The following is a 19,909-nucleotide window of genomic DNA, read 5'->3' on the forward strand; positions in this document are numbered from 1 at the left end:
CTTTGGAGTGTGCCAGTAACGCCCTAGAGATGTTGCCTGGGATCCAGAGTACACACACAGTAGAGTCACCTGTTAAATCTCCTGAGCCCCTCCCCCTCACCAGAAAAGTTACATGGTGTATTTCAGATTTATTTCACTAAAGTTTAGTCTAGATTGGCGACATATATCTTTATAGCAAAATCAATGGATGCTTTTTGGTCTAAATTTTTTTCATGAAACATTCTTACACAAAAATGTCACTTTCACATGATATATGGGTCTCCAAAACTCTGGCACGACAGGCTGATATTGATCCAGTATGGTTACCAAATGGGATGATCTTGAATTTTCCTGTGTAAAGTGAGACCATATATTGACCCACCAGAAGATTTTCCTACTCCAGTGGCACAGCGCTTTAAAGGCCAAACTCCAAGGGCAATCTATCAAGTACAAACTGCTGAATGGACTATGGAAATGTTCTTTATACAAATGTAACCGCAATGTGTCTTCAATCACTAAATACTGTGTATCATTGAGCGCTAAGATTTGTAACAGGTTGTGGTAGGCTCACCCATCACTGCCAGGGCTGAGTGCTCATAGGTTCACTCTGATCACAAAGTCTATATGTGGAGCCGACCTGTGAGCCCTGAAGGTCACTATGCCCTGGGTTCAAACAGCATTTATTGCTCTGTCCCCCGGGTATGAACTGATTGGGGGGAGGCAAGCCTTTTGCAATGCTGCTCCCACAGCTTGGAACAATCTCCAGTCTGGAGTTGGTGTGACTGAGGGCTTTTCACTCTATTAAAAAAAACAATAAATCAGGGGTCTCTAAGCTATTGCTCTGTAGCTCGTGGCTCAATTTTGAAATTTTGCAGTCAACTTTGGTTTGTCACTTTCTAAACACATCAAAAGCATTTGCCTTTTTAAATCCATTGTTGGCCCACCCGCTTTCTGTACAAAACATAATACCCTCATAGCCCTTTAGTGCTTTCTCTCAGCGTAGACCTGCTCAAACTTTACTCTCCTCGTTACCCGCAGTCACTTCTCTGAACGCTTCTTTGAGGTTTCACCTTTCCTTTTTCTGTTTTCTCTTTACTCTGGCACGCAGGCAGTGAGGCTTGGGTTTACGTTCAGACTCAGAACAAACAGATAAGCGGGAGGATCAAGACCACTGGGGGAAATGACAGCCACATAGTCTTGTTCTGCTGGTGTCAAGCTACAAAATGTCTTTTATTTCATGTTAATCGGCATCATGTTGACGGGGAAAGATGCAAAAGAGTGAATGAAATGAAGTGAAAACTGATGCCAACGTTTCCGACACATGGAAGCGTTCGAAGCTCGATTCTGAAAAAGACAGACATTTAAAACAGAGTTAGGGGTAACATTTTAGCTAGTTGCGTTTGAGTCATATTACTTTTTTAGAGTCACAAGGAACGCGTTAGTTGGGCACCATGTGCACCCATGTAATCTAGTACTCCTGAAGTTACTTTTTCAAATCAGTAACATGTTAGTGGTGATTGGGTCTCATCTCCAGGTTTGTTTCACAGCCGCAGAGTAGAGAGAGAGCCGCAGCAGCAAACACTTGTTTCAGTGTGTTCTGAGCATGCGCACTGTGCAACTAGTGACTGGGAGTCTTGTCCTCAAGAGAAATAAACTTTCAGATGCAAGTTTTGAAAAACTCCTCCTCCTTTGTTATAACCACCATTTTGTACCTGAGGAGTAAACGGAGGGTAGCTGCAATTTGGTCAGTTTGAATAAACGACAGCTAAAACAGGCACGCTCTGTTGTTGTGCGTCAGTGCTGTTGTCAAGCCACTCATTTTGTTTAGTGATGTTTTTCATTGCTTGAAGTCAGGCCTACACCTGCTTATTGTATGGCATCGTGTTGTGGTAATCAGTCAATAGAAAAGATAAATCAATCTCAGTCAAACGCATTTACTTTGCTTGTTCAGTTGATATTTTAATGATTATGTTACTGTTAGCAACACGAAGGAATTGTCGGCGACACACGATATAGGTTATACAATAATGTAAATTATTGGTAACGTAAGAGTACTTACGCGTTACTTTTATAACACAGTAGCGCAGTAACATAACACATTAGTTTTCCAGGGCAGTAATGAAGTAACACAATGAGTTACTTTTTAAAGTAACTCTACCCAACACTGGTATAAATGTACCAACAACATAAGTTTAGCAGTCCTGAGAAACATTTGCTGCCTGAGTGTTACCTGGTGTTTGTCAGTCCACAGGGAAGGAGAGAAAAGAGGTGAAGATGTGAAGGGACAAAATAGCATCTAAAATTCACCAGAATACAGGAAATCACAGGAGTTTTCTCCCCACAGCCACTTGTGCCTCTGCCTATTAACAAATCACTTGAATGTTGAACCATGTGCTACAGATTAGTTTGTATTGTATATTGAGAAAAATGTTTAGACTTTAGACACTTTTTTTCAGCACAAATAAGATTTTAAATATTTACGTAGCTCATGTATGTGTAAATGTAGACTTTGTGTAAATAGCTGACTTTGCTTATTTGACTGTATTTTGGATGAGGTACAAAGGGCATTTCACCTCTGTAATTTGGTATAGCATTGTCTGTCTAAATGTGAAGTCTGCAAAATCTTTTCAATGATCTTCATCCAATTTCTCATTTTTTATTTCCACACTGCTTCATTTTACCAGGACATCATGTTTTCTCTTTTCCGATAAAGGTATAGGTGCACCTTCTCTACACACTTTCCCCTGGCTTTACTATCTTGCAAAAGTCCTCCTCCTCTCCTCTGTGTGTATGAGTTTGAATGTGGTTCTGTTATATCTCCCACAGTAATAACAGCTCTTTGGCCCCGGACACAAACCAAGAGCTCCGAGCAAAGCTATTATTGTCAGTTTAATAGACTTATTTCATACAGTGTACTGTACATGCCTGAATGCACCTCCACCATAAGTCATATCTAGCTTTTTATTCCAACAAACCACGCAAACACATACAACACGCCTTTAGACGTGCAAAACACGCATACATTTAATGCGCAATCGATTCACTTTTTATTTTTCACAAGCTGTTATTTCAAGGATTTTTTTAATTCCACAATAAAATGCATGAAACCAAAACATTTGATTTGTCTCTTTTTCACTATTCAAACATGTAGAGTAGGCACAAATCCCTTATGACAATCATATCATTCAACACAAATGGATATTTAGTTTTAATATTTCTCTACATATATATATATACTTGATTGCTGTACAGAGAACTAGAGTCCATGATCACTATCACTGTAAATATTGCAACATTTTACTCAATAAACAAAAACAACAACAAATTCTAGACACAAACGCATTATTCTTTTAGTAGAAAAGAATGAGATAACATTTTTGCAATACAGAAACAGACAGCAGCACGCACCAAGAGGGACATTTGTAACCCTCCAGTCATAAACATTAGTGTACCACCTGAGCCTTCTGAACGACCCTGTTCCTCTTCTTTCTCACATCAGTCATTGCCATCATCTCCCAAAATAATGCTCTCTCAACAAACTCTCAGGCCTTGTTCTTACAGTGAATGTCTTCATTATGCAGCACAAGTCTTTGAGAAGTTTTCAAACAATTGATAGAGTATTCTGTGTCAACTCCAGTGAGAGATCTGCTGGGTTTCTATGAATGTGGAAAGATGTCATTGCTGTATAAGAAACTTTGACATAGACCTGGGTACACTGGCCACAGATGGTTCTTGTGTCAATGGGAAACTTAAAAACTTGAGGAATTGTGTTTTGGGACTTATAAGAGACTGTGTATATTTTGATTTATTATGGTATGTGAGATTTCCTGTTGTTGGGCCTAACTGGAATGGGGAAAAGGGTCATTTTTGTGTGTTAAGTTGTATTTAAGTGTTTAATTCCAATTTTGTAACTTAGCTCTTACAGTGACAATGTGCTAAACGGCAAATAAAATGACACATTGTTCGCTGTTTTGTTCCAATGGCTGATCTCTATGGGACTTTAACAAAATCATTATATTTACAACGGTTTAACCAAACATAATATCCTTCTTTTACCAGAGCTTGATTACAAAGTTTGTGACGTTGTAAGTCTCGAATTTAAGTGTAGATTGCATCCCGGTGCCGAAATGAGTTATCTACATTTATTGTGGCCTGCTGCAGTGCATCTTTTCAGTTAATGGGAGAAACTGAGGCACGCCGAGACCAAAATTATATTAAACGGAAAATGTTGTGTCCCATTTGCTTAAATAATCATCATTTGTTAACAGAGATGTACACGGAAAAAAACAACATAAATCTAGCAAATGTTTTGGTGTGAATGTGTGAAATTGAAGAGCCATTTGAATAGTGTTAAGGCGAAATACTGTATGTACTGCGTTCATTATAAAAGATATTCATTGTCACTAGTGTCAAGAGTGTATCACATACCAAACTTACAAAAGTGATCATAACCAACAGTACTTGTAGTCTTTCTTGTGCTCCTACTATAGGCTTTTTGATGCAAATTAGATCCCCCAGGCCAATTTGTACCCTTAACTGTGCAATATAGAATGTAGACAGCATGCAATCACGTCCAATCCTGGAAGTATTGGAGCTAAAGCAACACATTTCAAAGTTGGTGTGTGCAGAACATGCCCTTTTGTGAGAAGTATTGTTTTGTAGTGCAAATCTTCCAAAGCTATTCATGTCAAGCCGCTCTGAAGAAACTGCTACGTGCATAATAAAGTGAAATAATGGGATTAGCGGAGGGAGATGGAAGGCGCGCAGGCAGAATGCAGTCAAATGTACATTAGCTTGGTTTCCCTGGGGTGCCACTCGTCGCGATCCATGACAGTGTGGAGGAATACAAAACTCTTTTATATTCTCAAACAATGACTTAATATTTTAATAGTGACTTTTGCTGTTTATCAAAGACATCGCCCGAAGGAACACTCAACAATCCACAAGTCGTGAGTGAATTGATGGTGACATTAAGAGATAAAGCTTTGTTTTTTGTTGCGTTGCTACTAAAATCCTGTTGTGTACTCTTGTCCTTGTTTGAATTCTGAAATGAAAATACATTGCAGAGGGATCTAAACTGGGGAAAGCTATACAATTAAGTGTTGGCTATGTATATTTGAGTGCTAGCGGTGCATATTTCAAAAGCAGGGGTATTAAGTCATGCATTAAAATGATTATAGCTCATTTTCTTCCACTGGAGCCTTGTTAATGGCCTGCCTGAGCGCGTGTATGTGTGTTTCCACTCTAATCCATTACCTGCTCCTCCTTTATTGCCCACTCATTCTCCCTCATTTACTTCTGATTAAAACACGTGCGCTGCTGAGGCCCTCTCTGCGCGCACATGGGTTCTCAGCTGCTTTGCGTCCTCCAGTCACATTAAAATGCACTGAAATAGATGAGCACTATCTTTTGTTTGTTGGGTCTGGTTTGCCTGGTTTGAAAAGATGAGTAGAACAGCCAAAACTCAAACTGACTATATTACAAGACAAACATTTAAGCTTGAGCATGTTGATTCATCCTTTTGGCTAAATAACATTGATTTTCATTGGTTTAATTCCTATTAATGTGTGTTCTTCCTTCTTTCTTCTTTCTTTGTCAATTGGATGAACTAAATTGCACCTGATGTGAATGGATATTGGTCAGTGTCTGCTTGCGTCAGCCGAGTGACCACAGCTCTACTCTCCAGTGTGGACATTGCTTGGGAGAATGACCCTCTGACTGTTTTAATGCAAAAGGATCTGGAACCAGCCCATTCCGCGCACCACACAACCCTCCAATTTTGTTTTATGTGTCTCTCAAATGCAGAAGACATCTCCTCTCAAATATTGGTGTAACATTCAGATCATATCAGTGCTTAAAGGGATAGTGCTTCGCTCGTTGGGACAGGGACAGTGGTATTTACTGTGCAGGAGTAAATAAAGATCCACCTTTTGAGACAGACGCTTCATCCTTTTTTGGTAACTGTTTGCAGATATTTCCACAACATTCTGCAGACATTTGTTCTGTTTTTTTAGTGTGTGAATGTGTCGTTCTTCGTTACTCATAAGCCACCATGCTTGTTTTGACACAAACAGTATTTCTGTGATTGTGTGGTTAATCTGTCGGTTGATTACAGATAGATTGCTGTTCCTGCTCGAAGACTGTATGACTTTGTAAGGTAGAATATAAGAATCATGGGTGTACTGGGCCAGCTGTAACAGGTTATATCCAAACATGATGGGCATTTTAGATTGAACTGTTGATAACTGAACGGATGCTTCAGGAAATATTGTCACCAGACGCTGCAATATATCACATCTCTGAATTTTTAAACCCCCTGTCCCACTTATTCCACATTTGTATTACTTGACGCAAAATTACACTGTTCATTTTAGAGGCATGAAATCAATCAGCACCGTACCCCAGATTCAAATCTCTTTCTCAGTAGTGAAATGTCTAACATTCATAAAAGAGACTTTACAAATCTGTTGGAAACACGTTTCCAGGCATCCATTGATGTTCTGCCATGGGTCGCCACAGCATTGTAGAGTTTAGTTTGTTTGTTTGGGAATATTTGACCTTTGAAAAGGCTTATTAACAATTCCTCATTGTATTTGCCAAAATGGTGCTATTATTGTCATATTTGTAAACTGGTCATGCAATTTTCAACTTGGGATTTTTGCATTCTTATTTACATTTTTGTTGTTTTGGGCATGATCCAAAGCAGCATTGACCTTTGTAAAGGGATATTCTAGCAAATCGCTCTTCTGTCCATAAAGAGCCTTTTATTTACCGCCCACTGTTTCCTGGCATTTAGAAACCACATCTATGACTCTACAATGATCCTGTGCTTTCCCCAATGCACAAGTCCCTGACAAAAAATGCTTTACTTACTCACTATACTCGCATACTACGTGCACTGTTGGACCTTTTATTGTTTTTATTGTCAATATATTTGTATAAAGCCTTTTAAGAAGGAGATTAGTGTGTCAGTAGAGCACTTACAATTAAAAAGGAATCATTAAAATAACAAGAAAAACATGAATACAGAGGCAGAACACGGGCCTACACTTACAATCTGAAGTTGGTCGATCCAAGAGAAGAGAATGCAATAGATACTCTATCTGCATCAAATGAAATATAATATAGAGCACATTTACATACATTTTAAAAAGGCATATGTTTGTGCTGTCCATTTCCGCTAACATATACTATACAAGATACCATATACAGGTACAATAGATAATGAGGAAAATGGAAGCTTGTCCAAGTGCAGTAAAACCTGTATTCTCCTTTTCTTGAGAGACATATTTTTAGATGTGGCATTCTCCTGGCAGACCTTTCGTGCTCTGTCTGTAAAAGCGGTCAAAACTTGTGACCCTGCTGCTCTCAACACAAGCTGTGTAAAAGGCCCAATTCCAGTAGGGCCAAACACTTGTAACCAGAGCACTGTCAACACATGCACATCAATGCCTTCCTAGACTCAGCTCTAAATATATGGAAGTATCTTTATTTTATATGTTGTATAGCTTTTACTGTATATTGTACTTTTCGTTGTAGGTGTGACTGTTGTCAGACTCAACAAATGTTCATGTAAAGTGCTTTTTATCTGGCGATTTATGTCACAGTCATTTTACTTAATCATTCTTCAAGTTTAATTTCACAAAGCTGGTCACATACTAGATGAATGGAAAAATCTTTGACAATTGGAATGAAGAAATGAAGGAATTCACTGTATTTTGGTGTCAACAATTGTGAATAAATAATCACAATAATTATCATTCACCCCAAACCCCTAACCTTTCCTTAACACTAAAATGTCATCATGCAAGATCCCTGGTTAGTTGTCAATTCATTATGGGGTTGATCAGACCATGCCACAAAACAGCTTTTAGTTTTGTTTTTCCACTAACAGATACGTTTCCTGAGGCTTTTCATGTTGCTGTCAACAATCTCCAGAGACTCGTCTTCCAATTCCAACTATATTTGCCACTAAAAATATCATACGCCTGTCTATGTATACTGTCTTATTATTGCTGTTTTTATTTTGTACTGTGGTGATGAGCTACTGCAGGTGGATACAGATGCAACGACTTTTATTTAAGTAGGCTTAGGGCTGGCACATGTTCAGACAAATAAAGACAAAACCAAACCCAGATAATTGTTTTTGTTTGTTTTTAAGTTTACATTAAATCTGGGGTTCCTGACTTACAGACCTCAAAAGATGGAAGTATGTATTTGCTCTTGTGGCAGTATGGTCTGCGATCATACTATGCCACTTAGAGCTGTTCTTATTGGCTAATTGCTATGGCCGTTGACCAATTAAAAGCGCATCCGTTTTGTCATTCATTCTCTGACCTACGCACTTCCTGGGTCCTTGGGTGTTGCTCCACATACCTCCACTCTCCAGGTAGTTATCCTTTTAGATTTGATCATGTAGTTTCACTCATATTAGTTTCTGTGGTTCAGTGCCGTGGCCTGTGTGGTGGCCAAAATCTCTTGTTAAGACAAAGAAGCAAGTTGTCTCGTTTCAAAAGTAAACTGTTTAATCTTGTGGGTGAATCAGAAAGAAACTCGTGTGGACTCGGCCATTCTCATGGAAGGCCGAGTCCACGCGTCTGTCTCTTGCCTGCTCCCCAAAATGTGTATCTCCCAAGTCCTCCCGTCCCACGTCTGTCCCCTGCCTTAAATCACAGATGGTCACATGACCACACACACACAGAGAAGTTCCCGGTCACTGGTCTCTCAGGTACAAAGGAATCAAGGAGCAAATGGGACATAAAAGAAACAGGGGTTTCAGGAAGGAGACAGTACATAACATTTGCATTAATTCAATTCACATGTCTTGCTGGCTTTGTCCTATTGTGAAACAGAACGTGGGACTTCCTAGTCACTCTAGGAGGTCCGGACATGTAAATTTCCAGGCCAAGAGGAGTTGTTTCAGGCTGTTGACTGTGTTAGAACTAAATTCAATTGAAAATAGGATTTAAAGTTAGAAAGCAAAGGGCCAGAATATATTTTTCCACAACACCTGTCACCTGGCGCCGATTTTTGTAACGCTCCGGTGTGATCTCTCCTGACTCGGGATTGTTGTGGTCTCGCTGTCATAGCCCCACAACGCATGGTCCCGTGCAACTAACTAACATGGTACGTCCTGAGCTTGAGATATGCCTGTAGTCTAGTGTTCAGGTTAGCGTTAACCAGATCTCGTTCCAGATGTAACTGGAGCCATTGCCCTGCCCTGCCCTCTGTTGTTATGGACGTCTGTGCCCTGTGTTTGCCCAGGTCCACTGAACTTCTTAAAGACTGTACATCCATGCATAAACTGACATCGGAATATGAACTGTGATTACCTCTACTGTATGAGCTTGTTATGTAAACTATTTATTAAATTAGTAGACTTAAATAAATAACATTTTGTCATGGAACTGGAATCTGCCTCTTGTGTAATCTAGAACGAACCTGTGTGTCCTTTTAGTTACTTTTCCGGTTTAAGCCCGTTGGCGTTGTTGGTTATTTTCTTTTCTATATTTAATTTAATGTAAAGTATTTAAAATGTATAGTACCACCCCTTTCATGCCACACTCTGTCTAACTTGTTCTTGGCTCTCACAACCCTTCATTGTTAATCTTCGCATATATTCTCAATTCCATTTAAATGGAACTGAGATGGACCACGGTACTTTACTTTACTATTAGGTTCAGACAGTGGTCTAATTTTGTCATAAATTGCTGCTTTTACAGTATACAGTCTGGGAGGAAAACTAAGATAGCTCATTTACAAGAATAAAGGTACCCCAGCATTAAGGGAAGAAAAATCCAATAAAAGGGTGAAATCTTCAAATGCATTTTGAAAACGGGCCAATCACAAAATCAACTACAGCTAAACCAGATTGGCTTTAAAATAACGGCTCAGTCGGGGGGAAACGAAGAATGACTAAATACTGTATTGAGAAATGTGTATGAGGATGTGGAGAAAGTTGGAAGCATTTGAAAGTCATGGGAAAGAGTGGGTAGAAGGTGGGAAGAGAGAAAAAAGGAGAAGCAGACGGAGCAGGATCCTGTTAGCCAGCGCTGAGTGGGAAATGGGATTTGGTGTCACATTGCTTCGGTAAATTGCAGCATGGCTCGAGCTCAAAGAGGATAGACCCCACTTCTTTTAAACATCTAAAGCCTCTCACAGACACACAGCACTGCCACATAAACTGTCCTGCTGAGGAGCTAACACAGAGGCTGATCATTCAAAGGAACCGGGGTCGCCGCACAGTCGTGGATGTGCTTTTGAAAAGATACTAATTACCACTAATACTCAAACACTGACATTTTCCCAACATTGTGTAAAATTGTGTCATTTATCAAATTGGAAAGGCTATATTTACCCCTTAACCTTTATATATGCAATTAAACTATACAAATAAATTGATACTGACATTTGATGAGTGTTTTCTGAAATTAGTTCAACTGTATTTAGTGCAGTTTATTTTTAGTAGCAACCCAAAAACCCAGTTAGTTCACCTGAGAGTAGGCTCTTGGTTTGGTGCTTAACATAATTACCTCAATACGAACGTCTTAATGTGATATTGGGTCATTTTCTGTGTGCAATCGGCCTGTTTTCAGGGATTGCTTCGGTTCAGAGCCCCCCCTCGATATTGCAATACTAGCACTAATAACTGGCACGGTTACAACTTGACTTGAAGTCATTGACAGTGTGTCGTATAATGAGCAACCAGTATAGTTTTCAATTTGACTGCAGCCGCTTTGACCTACACAACCAATCCATGTTTTTTTTATGAGCATAGTAAGACAATTCTTCAAAATCTTTTCCACTGAATTATCAACTCATATTTCCACAATGCAAAATTTCCTGGAGGCACAAATATTCCCTCTTCCTGAGTTCTGTGGTGAACTTTCCTTGAGAACTTTGTGGGTGGTATCTCTCAATCCCGGCACTGTCGGCTTTTTAGCAGTTTCTTTAGCAGGTCTCTCAGGACATTCAGTCAAGTGAATGTTAATAATTTATCTGTTGAAAACACCCTCTGCTCCTTCAAATACACAGACTGTGCTTGGTGTCCCCGAACAGACAAATGGAGCTTGAACTTTTAAACTGTGAAACCAAATCTTTATGTCACCCAGTCTTTTTATAACCAACCAACACATCATGTGTGTTTGAATAATGTTAAGCAATACCCATAAGAGCTTGTCTAAATCCACAGTAAACTGAGACAGACTGGAAATAAAGGAAGATTGAACATGAAATAGATTTAGAGTCTAGCGAATTGTCGACTATGCCTGTGTAGAAGACTTTTGGAGAGTCTTAACAGTCGCTGAGTGAGGCTCCCCAAGGCCCGGACTCTGAAGACATAAACCAGGTCTATAAGAAGGCAGAGTTGTTGGAAATGGAAATGGAGTGAGTTCATTGATTTTATTTATTTTTATTTACGTCTCTAAAACGTGTCATTTTTGCTGTCACTCAAACTTGAGTAAATGCTTTGGTTACTCATTCCATAAATTCAAGTCGACACCTCGACCATCACCCCCTCTACCCTGGTACGCAATCTCGGTGTTATCATGGACCCCACCCTCTCCTTCACTCCCCATGTCAGCCACATTGTCAAGACCTCATACTTCCACCTCCGCCGCATCGCCAAAATCCGACACTGCCTCACCCTCCCCGCTGCTGAATCCCTCATCCATGCCTTCATCTCCTCCCGCCTCGACTACTGCAACTCCCTCCTCACTGGCATCTCCTCCCATTCCCTCCACAGACTCCAAATGGTCCAAAACTCCGCTGCCCGCCTCCTCACCCACACCCGGTCCCGTGATCACATCACTCCCGTTCTCCGCTCTCTCCACTGGCTCCCCATCAAGCAGCGCATAAACTTTAAAATACTCCTCCTCACCTTCAAAGCTCTTCACCACCTTGCCCCCCCCTACCTGTCTGACCTCCTCATCCCCCACCGCCCCACCCGAGCTCTCCGATCCTCCTCCTCTCTCACCCTGACTGCACCAACATCCCGACTCAAAACTTTTGGCGACAGAGCATTCTCCCGAACAGCACCCCGACTCTGGAACTCCCTCCCCCAACCTGTCCGCCACTCTCCCTCACTCACAACATTCAAATCCCGCCTAAAAACATACCTCTTCACCCAAGCCTATGACCTCCCCCTTCCCTAGCCTCCTCTACCCCATTGCCTACACTTCTACCCCCTGTTACATCCCCATCTTTTTCTCTCTACTTCTTCTGTCTTGTTCATTTTATCTGTATATTAATGTGTTCTGTACGTGTTGTCCCCCCTGTCTGTAAATACCCCCCCCTTTTTTTATTATGTTCAGCGTCTTTGGGTCACTGAAAAGCGCTATATAAATAAAAGTTATTATTATTATTATTATTATTATTATAAAATGATTCACATTTTTCAGTTTCTGCTCCATCAGATGTGATTTTGTATGTATCCCTTAAGTGGTCTGTCCTTTGAATATATTTGATGTGAGTATTATTTGAAGTTTTGTCCATCCAAACAATTAACAATTGATACATCAGATATTAGTCCAGACAGTACCTCTTTTTTTCTAGCTCGAGTGAAGATTAGTTTATATTATTTTGAAGTAACCATACTCTTCCTTGAATACTAGTTTCATGTATTCCTTACCTCAACACCAAACTGCTTTCACTGTTTCTGGACTAACAGGACATAATGAGAGCTGAGAGACAATTTCCTGCTAACATCACTGAAAGCACCATATTTTATTTACCATTCTTTTATGGCACAGCAGGTTGGACAACAGTTGCCTTCAGCTAAAATCACCAAACTCAAACATAATATATTGCTTTGGGAGTTTTGGCTCACACCGGAGACTAGATTTTGAGCTTGTTTTTGCCTTTATATTAATCTTTTTTACACCAGCCAAGTTCCACGCTGTGTTGATGTGTCTGGTCATCTGAGGTAAACTGGATTTTGGTCTGTGCTGTCTTGCACTACGTCTTCTTCATGGCAGAGACAGAGTTGCAATGCCTAATTTTGCCTTCAATGTGATTTAATGCTTCAATGCCGCAGGGAAAACACAAGTAACTCAGCGCGACTTTGGGAATGGGAGAACATACAAAACACTGCAATCTTCAACAACACAATCCAAGATCTTCGGAGAGTAGAGCAGATAAAAAATGTAAAGTTACTTCAAATGGCTTGTACAAAGTAGTGTTCCAGGAAATTACTCAAGTAGACTAAACTATTATGCAAGTAAGAGTAAAGAAAAGACCAGAAAATTCTGAATAAACAAAACCATATAAGTTCAGGTATTAAAATCATTGCATCGAATATAGTTAACATAACGTTTTATTACAGTCAATACTATCATAGATAAGAAAGGATTATCTTATCTTATCTTATCTTATTAAAGTGGGCAGAGTAACCAAAGCTTTTACTGAAGTATGAGTACCATTACTTATTTTGTATTTATTTGTTAAGGGACAACACATATTAATGCGTGTAAATATGTAAAGATTATAGTCAATGTGGCTAATTTCCATCTTCAGGCCCTTTGACAGTTTGATGTCCAAATATCTATGAAGAAAACAAAGGTTACATCAGCCCATTCACACATACAACCACAAAAGCCTAGTAAACAGTGTATTCCTTCTATGACGATTTATGACTGAAGTCTATTTGTCATTATGTCAGGTGCAGCCAGCTGAAGACTCCACCTGGGCCCTGAATCGATCAATGCATTAGCGGCACACTCCTTTCGTAATAAAGTACAAATCAAAGCCAGCCCTCTGCGATCCCATGAGTCATTTGACATTTTATACAAGACACGAACAAACAGCAAGGAATGACATTGATTTTAGAGGTGACAGTGCCATTATTAACCTGCTGCGTCCCTGTGGTATTGAATTGGCTTGACCAGATCATCTCCTAAATGAGTGTAAATCGAGTGTTAGTCATGAATCCAAAATCTTTGTTCCCAGCAGTTCAAATATGGCATCAAATTAGGTGTGACTTCCGCTTCTCCGGGGCCAGGTCGCGACGCAATGGAGATCTCCAGGTTTCAGCAACAATGACTTAAGTTCTGATTGTCATCTGCTTAAGAGAAGGGAGTTTTTATAAGAGGAGATTGACAATTCTGGTAGCGTACTTGCCAGTTTAAGCAGAAACTCTCAGACTTCCCCACTCCCCCACTCCCCAGACACTTCCTGCAACTCCTACGAGGGGATCCTGAGGCATTCTCAGGTCAGCAGAGAGACATAGGCCTTCCAGCGTGTCCTGGGTCTTCCCCCGGGGCCTCTTCCTAATACTAAAATTACTAGTATTGGGAAGATACAGCACAAACCAAAACGGGGAACCACCACCAAGGGAATCCACCACAGTGTCAGACCTTCAGCCCCTACAACACAGAACAATGTATTACAATAGGTACATTACATACACTTGAGTTCAATTCACAACACGAAAAGGGGATTATTTGGATTGTAACCAAATTCTGTTCAGAGTTCAAGCTATAAGAAACCCCTTAACAGTCAGGCACGGTAAATGGATAGCAGATGGAGGAGCAGCACCAAGCGCCAAGCAGCGGGATCCGAGTCTATAGCGCGTCCATGCGCGTTAATGTGACACACCAGCGCAGAGTTGGTATAAACTGGCCCGGAGACTGGAGAGGTATGGAGGAAGGCCGGCAAAACACACAGCAACAGGCGGCGTGGAGGCACAATAACAAGCATGGCCATGAGGCGTTGGGATAACACAGAAGTGAAGCGCCGGTGGACGGGCACAAAGCGAGAGGCCAAAGGGTGGCATTAATGGCCAATGAGAATCCGGGCTCGCACACAACAAGGACAGCCCAAAATGCTATATGGCCACATTGGCACAAAAGGTTCCACGTATGTACAAAACCAGTCTCAACATATTGCAAAAATATACTCAATGAGACATCCTTGGATCCCCAGCTAGGAGGCTGTTTTAAGGATGTCTACATGCCAAGCCAAAAAAAATGTGCTCTGGATGTTACACATAATGTTGGCCTTAGTTTTATGGAATCAACCCCAGTATGTCAGTCCAGAGGTACTGTCCCTGACCACCACGCGATGTTGCAAAGAGGTGTCAGCCAAGTCCTACAACATCCAGAGACTTAGGTACTCAGGTGGATCTCATCCCCCCGGGAGCCCTGCCACCGAGGAGTTTGCCAATGACCACAGTGACTTCAGCTTGAGTCCTCAGTCTCTGCTTCCTCTTCGGAAGACGTGACCATGGGATTAAGGAGGTCCTCAAAGTATTCCTTCCACCGAACAACGACATCCCACTCAAGGTCAGCAGGTCTCCACCTGCACCATAAACAGTGAAGCACTGCTTACCACTCCTGAGGCTCCAGACAGTTTGCCAGAATTTCCTTGGGGCTGACCGATAGTCCTCCTCCATGGCCTCCTTGAACTCGCAGCCCCGGGTTTTTGCCACTGCAACAGCAGCACGCCTGGCACGCCGATACCTGTCAACTGCCTCAGGAGTCCTACAAGCCAAAGAGGCCTGATAGACCTTTTTCAGCCTGACGGCATCCAACACAACAGTGAGAGACCTGTCCCCAACTTGTTCACTGGGGGTGAACACCAACACGTGGCAGCTGAGCTGTGGGGCTACAAGCAAGCCTACACCAGCCCGCCGCCTCTCCCTGCGGGCAACATCAGAGAAGTGGAGCATCCAGCCCCTCTCGAGGAGATGGGTTCCAGAGCCCAAACTGTGCGTGGAAGTGAGGCAGATGATATCTACTCGGTGCTGCTCAACTTCCTGCACAAGCTCAAGTGTCCCCCCAGTGAGGTGACATTCCATGTCCCCAAAGTTAGTTTCTGTGTCCGGAGATCTGGTCGTTGAGGCCCCTGCCGTTGACTGCCGCCCAGATCTCTCTGTACCGGCCTCCTACGGATCCTCCTGCAGGTGGTGGGTCCACGGGAGGACAGTCCCACGTTGCTCGTTCGGGCTGTGCCTGGCTGGGCCCTGAGGGGAAAGACCCGGCCTCCAGGCGCTCGTGATCGAGCACCCACCCCAGGCCTGGGTTCAGGATGGGACCCGGTAACACCAATGCGGGTAACGTAACTGGCCTTGTTGTTGCACTTGTCATAAGGGGCTTCTTAACTGCTTTTGGTCTGACCCATCACCTAGGACTCTGTTCTTTAGAAAAACAAAACATTTTGACTTCATCCAAGAGTCATCTCAATCTGCGAATCATCTGGGAACTCAGGTTTTCTTACTTTGTAAGACCTGCCCACCGGACGGGACCTCCTGATAAAGGGAGTTTTTGGTTTCACTTGAGACTTCTCTTCTTTATTTTCTACATCCAACATCCTATTGTAACCTGACTTCCTCTCCTTCCTCACTGAGTACCTGATTAGCATATTTGGTTTAAAGAAGAATTCTCTTTATTAACAAAGATTGCCTCCTTAACTCCTCTTTCAAACCATCTTTTCTACCTGCTTAGAATCTTAACCTCACGGTCTTCGAAAGAGTGGTTTGTGGCTTTCAGATGAAGATGCTCTGTGGTTGTGTTGATGAAGCGCTCTTTACAACTTTCTTCACTGCATTGGATAGAATACACTACATTGTTCTGTTTTTGTGTCGGCATCTTGTCCTTAGAGTGAACCAGTAACAGGAATTTTGTGTGGCCAAGTTTTTTGACAGTCCCAAGACCATTTTTCAAGGGACCATTTCTTCTCTGTTCTGTTTCTCTTCTCTCCTACTTTTTGGTTCTCTTCATTTTGTTAAGAGCCCTAGATCACTTGGATGAGAATTGAAATGTTTGAGTCCAGATGATACAACTGAATTTTTTCTACAATGGATGGATGAATGAGGAATTACACCGTCTTCTTTCCAAGAGAGCATAATGTTTGTCAGCTCAAAAGTATGCTAGAGTGGGAACAATTTATAAATTAAATGTTTGCATTGAATTTCTACAGCACTTTTGTTCTCTGGACTAAGGCTCTTATATACAATAAATTAATGGTTTTGAAGTGGATCTGAAATACTACATGTTTTTCTGTACCATTAAGATAAGATGTTTAAACCTTTACAAAACAGGGCCAAAAATACTAACTTCCCATCTCAGTGATGATGTAGAACAATTTGTTTTCACAGTAACCCAACCTGGTATTTCTTATTATGGAAACTTCTATCATGAGATCATAATCGAGCTGGGCCTAAGATAGCAGACACTGACGGTGGTAAACCCCTTGACAAAAGATAATTTGCTTTAGCGACCCTACACATGAAATATCAGTATGCCACTCTGAAAAGCCTATGCGGACACCCTGCTGGCTTCTGAAGGAATACTGTATGTCTTTCAGTGTTTGCTATAATTTTCTGTCTTGTTAAATGTATAATTTCAGATCAATCAAGTTATGCAACACTTGAGGCAGTTATGTTCCATTGTGGGTGACAGCGATAATATGGCTTCTATAATGCTTTGTGCAACAACGTCATTCCAGTAAGAAGATCCTGTCATTTTTTGTGTCTGGTGCAGGTTAAATGTTTCGATGTTTAAAGGTGAAGTCACTTTTCTGGTGCAGGGTTGGCCATTTCTTTTTTTAATGCTTTTCCACTGCAACACATCAATGTCATGTTTATTTAAAGAAGAATATCTGAGAAACGTGCATGTTTTTTTACTGTGACCGGGGACGGCTTGCGGATGTTCAAAAATGTGCGTGTGAGACTTTTTATGTTATGTTTGGGATCTATAAAAAAACACAATGACATAGATTTGTGCCAAAAATTGCACTCTGCTTTGCACTTGTTTTCTGAGATAAGGCAGAATGTGATCTGAGCTAGAGACAAGAAATTAGCAGAAGCACATTTTTAGTAAGAATTCCACATAAATTCCATTCAACGTCACCACAGCAGTTGCCTTGAAGAAGATAGAGAAGCAGAATAAACACACATTCCCTGCCCTAAAGCTGAGGACACATTACATGACCTTTAGCCAGATTGTTTCATAATTTTCAGTCATGCTTAGTCACTCTCAGTCATCATTAGTCGCACTAGTCAGTCACAGTTGCTTCTGTCTCGTAGTGTGGACCAATTACGATGTGACTCACATTTGAATCGCAAAGTATGGACCGCAGAAAGACACGACTAGGCGCCATTCGCAGTCATTCAAACCGCGGCCAAGGAGCGGCATGTGACACTTCTGCACACATGGAGCCAGCGGCCAATGACAAGCAGCGGAGGAGACACTGGAAACAGCTGCGTCATGGGATAAAACGTTATATTTTGTCTTTACAGAAGGATCAATGTACAAACAATGCCAATAGTGAGACATGTGCTTGATATTCAAACATGCTTGATGCCTAAACATCAGATTAACAGTACAGAAAGGGCACACGCACTTTTACCATGAAAGGCCAATAAAGAAACACTCAAGGTTCACCTTCTCTTTTCTCCTCTCATGCTACTCATCTGCCTCATAAATGAACCGAAGGACACATGGTGTAGTGAGGACTCTCTCATGACTGTCAGTTATTAAGTGTGGAACTCAGACTCTTTAATCACACTCAGTCCAGTCGTGTGATGTGGACCCTTCTCAACATTCTAAATCGCTCACAACTAGAAAGTCATGTATATAGTAGTGTGTTCCCAGTTTTAGACTGTAACATGGCCTAATACCTTGCTGTGGAACATTCCTGGCAAAGCAATAACATCTCCTACATACATTTTCCAAAGACAAACTAGATATTGGAAATCACTACATTACATACCATCAACAACCTTTTCACCTTGTTTCGAGTAGCCAGGAGTTGCTTCATTCATAGTTCAAGTGTTTTCGTACTGCACAAAAGTGAAATAAACTCCACACAAAATTACTTTTCTAACTGTGATTTATTATTGAGAGAAAATGTGTCGCTCGCTCTCTCAAATGATGATTTCTCTGTTCAGTCATTATGTGCTATTGAGAGGGCAGCTAATAGGAGTCTGTATTGTGTGGCTAATGGGGCTCTATCATCACAGTGCCAGCGTTTCAGTGAATAACAGAAAAACAGTGTGCTGAGAGTGAGTGGGAGAAGTTTGGTTAAGGCCATCTGTGTTAAAAAGCTTCTGTGTCAAAATGCTGTAAATGTAAAGAGCACTGTGGTGACATTTGCTCTGATTAATATATATATATTTTTCGCACAGCATTTAAATGCTTTTTAAAATTGTAATCACATGATTTCTACTGAGCAAATGAGTTAATACTTGTATTCTTGTAACGTATTCAACTAACTGATGCTACTATCTTTGAACAACACATAGTTTATATGTCTCGTTTATATGTCCACATTGAACTTAGATCTATAATAGTTTAACAACAAGGACATGATCTCCAGTCCAAACTGATAAGGAAAGTTTTGGTGACAGACGGCTTGTGTGTGTTTAGTGAGAATAATGCCATCAGACCTCACCCCTAGCTCAGACCGCCCTCGGAGCACAGAAGAGGTGAGTGCTGCTTTCAAAGCCTATGACCACAAAAGCACAGCGATGCTCCGCTCTACATGTGAGTTGCACTCCGTAAGAAGACCGCTCCAACACAGCAGCCACAGTTGCATGTGCAACTCTGAATGAGGAGAGTTCATATGAGCATTATTTTTGTAGAATCTGCGTCTTTAGTCGCCGCAATTTTATCTGCTCTAATAATCCAGTCCATTCTGTCCATTTTTGAGACCTTAAGCTGAAGTTACATTCAGGACTCGATTTATTGATAATTACGTTAGTCAAACAAATGCTTTTTAACTAGTTAATTTACAAAAGTCCACTCCACGGTTTGGCCACTAGTATCACCAGCTATTGTAGAATGGTATTGCATTGTTGGTACATTTTGGTCATTGCATTGAGGAAGCAGGCAGGAGAAACACACAAAAACATCAGCTGACTAAGTGACTAGGCTGAAGAGGACGGATTGGTAAGAATGAGCCTTAAAGCAAATTAGTATATTTACTTACATGG

This window comes from Eucyclogobius newberryi, unplaced genomic scaffold (genome assembly GCF_026437365.1).
Source record: "Eucyclogobius newberryi isolate DKJ021-1_F unplaced genomic scaffold, fEucNew1.0.hap1 SCAF_21, whole genome shotgun sequence".
NCBI lineage: Eukaryota > Metazoa > Chordata > Actinopteri > Gobiiformes > Gobiidae > Eucyclogobius > Eucyclogobius newberryi.